This window comes from Passer montanus, unplaced genomic scaffold (assembly GCF_014805655.1).
Source record: "Passer montanus isolate IOZ18808 unplaced genomic scaffold, ASM1480565v1 scaffold21, whole genome shotgun sequence".
NCBI classification, from domain to species: Eukaryota; Metazoa; Chordata; class Aves; order Passeriformes; family Passeridae; genus Passer; species Passer montanus.
This window is the reverse complement of record NW_024366703.1, coordinates 3,688,882-3,697,781: the sequence shown is the minus strand read 5'-3', so window position 1 is coordinate 3,697,781 and position 8,900 is coordinate 3,688,882. Positions and strand designations below refer to the sequence as shown.

General features: G+C 39.0%; 1 protein-coding gene across 1 annotated transcript in view; it reads left to right on the top strand.

Moving 5' to 3' along the window:
- The first annotated feature begins 2 nt into the window (after nucleotides 1-2).
- The window catches only part of LGI1 (leucine rich glioma inactivated 1), a 28,787-nt gene continuing 19,889 nt past the window's right edge, over nucleotides 3-8,900 (top strand). Inside the window, exon 1 of the mRNA XM_039708911.1 lies at nucleotides 3-125. The gene's annotated coding sequence lies outside the window, so the exon portion shown is untranslated. The remainder of the gene's footprint in view (nucleotides 126-8,900) is intronic.

Sequence of the window (8,900 nt, the reverse complement as noted above, 5' to 3'; positions counted from 1 at the left end):
GGGCGAGCCGGCACGGGAGGGGAGGGGAGGGGAAAGCCGCTCATCATGTTTAGGGGCGAGGGGAGTCTCCCTGCCCGGGAACCCGGTCAGCGGCCCCGGCTGCCGCGGTCTCCGCCTCTGGGAAGGTAGGACTGTGCCGCAGGGGCTCAGAAAGGCCTGAGTGCCCCTCTCCCCGGCCCGGGTCGCCCGCGCACCATCCCCGGCGCTTTCGGGCAAGGCAGTCCCGGTTGAGGGGCACGGGCTTAGACCCCGCTGCGGGCGCCGGGGCTCGGCGGAAAGGGTGCCTCGGGAGGGGTGGGAGAGGCGGGGGTCGTTGTTCGGGAGGGGACCTCTCGCGCAGCAGGGGACCCCTCCGGGCGGGAGGCCCCGGGCGCTCTGCGGAGGGCAGCAGCTGCCCGGCGTGCCCGGGCGGTGCGCGCTGCCCTCGGCGCGGCACGGACCGCGGTCGTGGCCTCGGCACGGCGATCTCTAACAGCGATTCCTGCCTGTGCCAGCGGCTTGCCTTCTTTTCAGTCGCATCTCGCAGTTAGAACGAAAGGCAGTATGTGACTCAGTTTCCCCGTAAGGACCGGTGGCAATTTATCGCCTGATAAGAGTTTGGGAGCCTGTGGGTTGCATCATAAAAAGGAGCTTTATAAGCCAGAAGTATTTGCTGATAAAGTACCTGGGAAGCACCAATCTTCGGCATTAAGTCATCAGATAGAGCAATTAGCTGCCAATGAATTGATAGTTTCCCATCAAACACAACCTGAACTGCTGAGGTCTGAAATGCTGTAGTCCATCGCAGGTACTTTCTTCTGGACTGTGTTTCCAGTTGTGTTATTGATTCCTGGATAGTTAAACCACAGACACACGTAATACAGGGAAATATTAAAAAATTAAATACTGCTGCTACCCTTGTAATATGCAAGTTGTAAAATATAAATTGTAGGTGTTGCTTTTCTGCAGTAAGACAATCACACACCACAGCTGACAGTGTATCTCCTTACCTTGGCTAGTAGATCTCTGTTTTCAGATTTTTTTTTTCTCCTGACCTAGTGTTTGTGTTACTTGTTATGTCATTATTGCTGTGAAGGGATGCAAAGATGATGCCAAAGTGTCCCATGGAAAGGAACTGAGTGGCGCTGTGCATATTTGAGTGCATGCAGTATTCTGCTGAAGTCCTACTGAATGTGGCCCATTTCCTCTAAAGGGCAGAGACTCTGTTGCAAGAATGGAATTATCCTAATTAATAATTTAAATATATCAAAATAAATAATGTATACCCTCAAAGCTGTAATAGCAAGCATCTTTTTGTTGTTCCTGTCTTATGGAAATGACAGACTGCTTTAGTGTGAATGAATCCTGACATGATTATGGAAACTGGGCCAACATATCATTGATTATGCACTTTGAAGAAGAGTGGGAAAGGTAGAGGAAAGATTTACAATTCTTGAATCTCTTAGCATTGCGCTGTGGCCACAAAGCCTGCATATAGAAAAAATACAGTTTCTGGGACAGGAAAATTATCTGCAGTGAGTCCATCTATAGCAGCTGCTGTAGATGCTGAAGTTATGTTATAAACAGCTTTTCTGAGAATAGCAGCTAGATAATTTCATCTTGCTATGCTATGCTTTTCTGATGTCTAACTGTGTTTCTTCAGAACATCACCCGACTGCATTTTATATGCGGGCTACAGTAAGCTACAGCTGGGGAATGGGTTCAGAAATGGCCTCCTAAATAAACTGGAAGTTGAAACTGAACGTGCCCTTAGCCACATTATACTTTGCTCCAATGGATGTATCTCCATAGTTTAATTCTAGCAACAGTATGTTTTGACACCAAAAAGGCCCTTCTCTCATATGATTCCCACGGGACTGGAAGATACAGGAAAAAGAACAGATGAGATGGGCATAACTCTTTACAGGGCAGGAGGTTTTGAGTGGGATTTTGATGACTGTACAGCCAAACTATAAGAGCACAGCTTTCCTTTACAAGTAAGTCAATCTATGCCAATCTTTACAAGTAAGTCAAGCTGCCACTGAGGAGAGCAGTCTTCTTGAACTGGCCCTAATACTCATCTGACCACTCCTGCTGAACTGCAGAATTTAATTTTCTGCCACCCTAGCTCCTGTGACTGTCCTGATGTGGTGTCTGGATGAGTAACCCTGGTGGGGCAAAAAGATGTTAGGGTGGGAGAGGAGGGAAGTGAGAAACAGAGGCTGCCCTTTCAGCAGCAGCTCTCTTTTAGATCAGGTCAGCAGTAATGTGAAGCAATAGTCTTAAATTACAGTAGCTCTGAACTTCGTGGTCCACAAAGGAGAAAACATCACTGTAGGTTTAACTTTCATTCTGCCCTAAATCTTGAATGGACTAAATAAAGTATGAGACCTGGTGTATCCAAAGAGTTTAAGTCAGACATGGTACATACATCACTGGGATTTAGAATTCAAAGTATACCTGACATACTTATTGAGCTCTTCCTAAAAGGTTCTAGTATAGGAGATTTCACAGCTTAATACCTTAATCTATTAACCTCTTAGGTATAAAGGGTTTTTCCTACTATCTAAGAAAAATTTTTTTTTGTTGCAACTTGAGTTAATTTCTTAATGCCCTACACTAGTTTGTACAGAAAGCAAGAAGTGATCATCATTTGAATAACATTTTTCAATACTGGAAGACATATATTCCCACATTTTCCCCTTTTTGCAGCCTGAGAAGTACTTCATCCTTTCTACATAGGTTACATATTGGAGAACTCTTACATTTTTTTGCTCTTTTTCAGACTCAGATTTCTCTATGTATTTTTAAGAAATAAAAAGCCTAGATGTTTACTCATTAACAGTATTTAGCCAGGAAGAAACACATAAGCCTTCCTGCAGAAGATGATTGCCTCCTAAGATCTCCTGGTAAAGTTGTTTAAACTCAACAGCCCCTGATCTGTTGAATCACAATTAGTTTGGTTAGCCAATTAAAAAATTGTTCCTATTTTTAATGAAGCAAATCAGAAGGCTTTGCCAGCAGGCTCAAGGAGGCAGCTACCACTGGTATGGAGAGCAAGGGCAGGGCAGTCACTGACAACCACATCCGTGGTGAGCTGTTGCTGCAGATCACATTTGAGTTTGATTATGAGACAGTAATGTGGAACCATCAAGAATGCTAGTAAAACTGATATTTGTCCTGTTTAATCTTTTCTTTCTCCATTAAGTCAGTTCTTTTGTTGACAAATGAAATTACTTTCTAATGCTATTTGATATTGGCACATTCCTGTCTCCTACATGTCTATGAAGTAAGTTGCCAAATAATTTATTTCTGTGTCTTTTGTACGAAGAGTACTTTAGCATCTGTCGTGTTCCTGATTTTTATCTCCTCCTATTTGAAACCCCCTAGTAATTTGTAGAAAAAGCAAGTAAAGCTAAAAATGGACGTTCACATATGCCAGTAACATCACATTCAGTAACTGTAGCTCTTTTTCATTTAGCTGTACCCGTATACCATTGCAAGGATGTGCTGTGCCTCCCAACAAGTCCTGAGGAAGGTATACACTACAATCAGGCAGCTGATTCCCAAGCTTAGGACTTCCTGACAGTCAGGGAAAACCCGTGGGGCTGTACATGAGAGGCAGTGCCTCACACTCACCAGTTCCTATCCCAGGTACTGGTAACTCCAAACTAGTCATTAATGATATTCTGTAATCATCTAGAGGCTATGTGGAGATAGCAGCCAGTGCATACCTGGTTTATGAAATTCAATAAATGGTGCATTCCACATTTTTTTCTCATACGCAGAATATTAAACAGGAATCTTAACTAGCCACTAGATGTCAATGTTGCTGTGCTAAAAGGCAAATGCAGTTTTATTTGTTTGGCTAATAAAGTAATTTCCTCAAGAAAAGAACTTCTGTAGTTAAAAATATTTCCAGTATTGGGTCAGATACAAAAAATAATCATAGAAAAGCCCATGCCAAGTCCATTATTTGAAGACAAGCCGTGCAGTTTTATGATACTTTGAAGTTGCAATTAGCTTTTCAGTGCATAATCATTGTTAGAAAAGTGTCTTTGAAAAAATAGTATCTGATTGATCGTCAGTTTCCTTCCTTGTTCTAAAATCCCAGACCTTTGTATAAGTAGCCACAATCATTGTATTGCATTTCACTTGTAAATAAGATAAAATAGAGTATATAATATAATATCTAATCTTATTATAAGAGTATTGAATTTCCTAAATTCCATGTATCCATGGACATTTTCCTCTTAATTATTTCTGTTTAACACCACTGGATATCAGTGTCAGATATACTGTGTGGAGACAGAATTTCTAGAACACGAAGACTTCCAATATGATAGGCAATTTGAAATTTTGAAAATGTGTATATCTAAAGGCAGATCTGACAGATGATGGCATTTTAGAAGGATATACGAGGTAGAATTTGACCCATGGACCTTGGTTATTCCTGGCTCCTCTACCTCTAGGGTGAACAAATCACTGCCAGCCTCCACAACTACTTACTGCCTAGTGCACTGGAGGTGCTCGTTCTATTGTCTGTCTACAGAGCATTTATTTGGAGACCAAAGTTTGGAAATTGCTTTAACAAACAGTCATGGAAAGCTGAAGAAGACAACAGTGCACATCTTGAATTCAGATTAAGCTTGTTCTCCTGTTAGGATAAAAACAAATATCAAAGGCTCTTATTAAAAATAAAGTTGGAACTTCCTGTTGATCTGAAAATCTCCCAAGAAGTCAAAGATGTGGAAGTTGCACCCTTACTCTCAGCTGATTACCTTGGTAAACAGAATCCCTGTGTAGGCCACAATGTTAGAAAATACAGCCTAAATAACCTGATTTATTCTCTTAGCTCCACCTCCTATGGATGCATACAAGGCCCCTCAACTTCATACACAATTCACAAGATTTTTTTATTACTGTTGACAGAAAAGCAACCTTAGTCTTCTTTGTCATGGACTGAAGTAGTTGAAGTCCTGCTCCACAGTTTATTTGATGGTAGCATTACTTCCACTCTTAACATGCCAAAGAATCACAGATACACTATGGAGGAACTATAATTGTTTTAATTTCTAATGCCTATTTTAATTTTATTGCCTATGACTACAGAGTTATGTAAGAATCTTCTAATAGTATCTTGAAAACCAGATTGCTTCATTAATTCATTTTGTTTTAATTAAGGGAACACTCAAAGAATCAACCTTGTTCCTAAAACATCTGTGTACTTGAAAAAACTTCATTTTAATGAAGTTTTCTGCAAGTCCTTGTTAAGATGTATAGTGTAAATAATAACAGTATGATCATGTAAAGACTAACTTATTCAGTTATAGAAATAAATCAGACTGATAAAAAAGTAATTATTAGAATCAACTCCTCATATTATCTTTAAAGTTTGGGCTTATTTTTGCAAAATGTACAGAATTTTACTAAATAAATCCCCTGGATATATATTATGTAGACTCCTGTCTAGTGTCTTTAATCGTCACTGCTAGTTCCACTTTTGTTTTGTGGCAGGTGATTTTTGTCTCCAGAGCTTAGTCTGGCAACTCTGCTCAGAACAAAGCTCACTACAGATTACACATGCATGTAGGCATGCATAAATGAGTTGTGACTTCAGCCTATCAGGAATTTAATTTAAAAGTAATTATCAGTATGTACAAAATACTACTTCTTAGTTTATCAACCTGCACTTAAGTAAGTGGAATACAGAAACTAACTCCTTCACCATGTTTCAATTTTCATTTGAGGGGATTTTAGAAGTTCATTATGCTTTAATTCCCTGAAGTATGAACTATTTCCTAAGAGAGCAAAGAATGCCTAATCTTACTTTTATGGCTAGATCTGCTTTGGTGGAAAGTGACTGATGGCATCCAATTACATAAATACAAGGGAAAGGCAAATTTGTTTTTCCAGCTTGATATCAGAGTTATTATATGATGAAAAAATAATAGAAAATAATAAGCAAGAGAAGGAAAATCCAGTAATGTGGAAATAAATAAAACAATGACAAGCAATGTGCTTATTTTCTTTAAATTACATTGTTTCCCACTGGATTTTTTAGGAGGGGGAAAAAAAAGAATGCATGAGCAAAGCAACTGTCCATTGCATTTTTAAACCATAGTGAAAAAGATACATATTCCCTCCTTTCCTGAGGTGCATTTTTGTGCATAATGTCTACCATGTATATATATTCATAATATTCACTTATGAGAATTGAGGAAAGGTACAAATCATTGACAGGGAATGCTTGGAATCTGAAGTCTTCTGTATAAAAAGGTGACAGACAAGTCACTGTCATCTGAATCATGCAAGCAGTTATTTGTGTAGCAGCATTCTACATAACCTGGAAAAGAAAGGTGCCTCAAAGTCTGAGTCTGAGATGTGATGTTATTAGAGATGTACAGTCTCATTCCCGCTAACATGTTCCAGAAAACACCTGTTTTTTAGAGATGTGTTTCATCTTTCCTTAGAAGTTGAGCTCTTAACTCAGGAACCAGAAGGCCAGTCATGAAAACTGCACTGTGGAGCTGGTAAGATGAGTTCATCACAGTTTTCCACTGGTTGTCCTTAAGCAACAAAAATAAATTGGAGATTATTTGCAATAGACAGTGCTGCAGTCAATTGTTTGGAATTTCACAGTCAGATTTTTAAAAACTAAGGTATAAAAGCATAATATAGTGTAATGATGACAGAATTGACCATCACTTTATCTCACTATTTCAGTGGGATTACATAGTAGAGTACTATGGTAGCTGCATGCAGAGGCTGTTAATACCAGGTTGAGGTGATCAGCAACTGATCCTTCAGTGAAAACTGAAAGATACAGGGATATAAAAATGCTGCTCTGAGCACTGAAGTAGGATGAATCAGTTAAAAATTCCTATTTCACAGTTTTTAATGAACATGCTTATAGAGTACTGCTGTGAGACCTCATTTAATTAATAACACCCTGAGCCATTCTGCTAGAACTGAGCTTTTATTAGTAAAAGTATACTACTGATCGCCAGGGTTTGGAAATAATAGAGATTATATTTCAAATTAGATACAATTTTATGTTATTTAATCACCAATATCATTAAGACATGAAGTACTGAAATACTATCAACCTTTCTATTGAAAGTATTTCCAGGACACTATTCATTCCATGGCACTTAAGTGGAATGGGAAAGATAACCATCCTAAATGGCAACCATTAATCTAACTTGGTTGCAAATATCAAGTTATGATATTTATAGCCAGCAACACTGAGCTGTGCAATATCCACAACTCTAGAAGTAAAAATGTCAGACTCAAAAAAACACTGAGGAAAGTTGTCTACTGCAAGTAAAAAGAAATATTGCAGCTTGTACCCTGGGGGAGATCCTGCTACTTGCTGAAACCACACTCAATTTGCAAGTGTAAGTCAAAATGTTAACAGCTAGGTCGCTAGATGACTGTCTTTCTTGAATGGAAACAAAACCGCATGGAAGATAAGGGTCAGGATGTGAAGTGAGATTTGAGTGAAAAACTTTCCTTTAGCATTTAATAAAACATTCTGTCAAGTTTGCATTACACTGTCCTTAAATATACTGCTCATAAAAGATGGATTGTGTTACTTAGATGTATATTAGGATCTGTTTAATACTTTTTATCAATCTTGCTTTAGTAAATCCATGCCACTCGTTCCCTGTAAAACTTCTATTTGAACCTCAGCCTTAACAGAGTGGTTGGCAGGTTTCTATAATATGAGTCTGTTAACGAAAGAAACATACTATTCTGACTACCTCATTTATCTTAGATATGGCCATAATCCAGCCACAAATGTTAAGAACTAGAAAAAGTAAGAAGACTAGTGAAGGATTTTGATATTTTCTTACTTCAAGACATCAATATGCGCAAAAAATATGCCCATACAACAGAATACTAAATTATTCTCCCAGTTAAAAAGAAGCTAGTATATGAATATTAGCTTCATTAATATATGAAGGTACTGTTGTACTGTGACCTAACACTACAGTATGAAAAACAAAGCCTTGAGCTTATGATTACATTCATGATTTGCATTGATTTGCAGTTCAGCCCAGCCTTAAGAACAACACAAACACCCCATCCTTGGAGCCTCAGAGTCTTTGTGAAAGGGCATCACAGCCCTGGTCGCAGATGCCCAGCACATGCATCCCCACAGATCCTCAGCAAGGAGGGATTCAGCTGCTTCTGGAACATCACCCATTCTGAATCTATAGCAACCCTCCTCTAATATGCAAAGCTATTTTTAGCATCAGGGCAGCCTTGAAAGCAGCAGGTAAAGCATGAAAAGAATGAATAAGTGGTTTTGGTGCTTGCCTGTGAATAGAAGCTATATATAGCTCTTGAGAGAGATTGTAATATATATCTATATATATAATGTGCATATGAAGGGATATCTGCCTTCCCCTGAGGGGGAAGCAGGGTGTCAGAAACATAGTGTAGAGCATTATTACTATTTGTGACCTGAGCTGTTATCTAAAGTCATTATTTCCAATTGTTCTGTTTCAGAAAATAAATTCTTAATGGAATTGGGTATCTTTGATCCAGTCTTTATTTGCAATGAATGTATGGCCTTCATTTCCCTGAGTGAAGAGAAAATTGAACAGCGGGAGACTATTTGCAGTTCCAAGCTCTTTTCAGCCATTACTTGCTCCAAGAAATTCTCTAATTCTCTAGTGAATTTTTCAGGTCTACCTTTCCATGCCTAGGAGCCAACATTTCAGTTTCTGTGATGCTAACTGTTCTCTTGAGTTCCTAAACCTGGTTTGGTTTTTTTTTTTGGTTTTTTTTTTTTTAATCCTTTCTTTTATATATTCATCCATTTGCTTCTAAAAAAAATCTTGGGAAAGAAGGCCACATGTGCCTTTGTTTAATCAGTTCTGTGTGTCATTTATTTGGCTGGGGAGCTATAT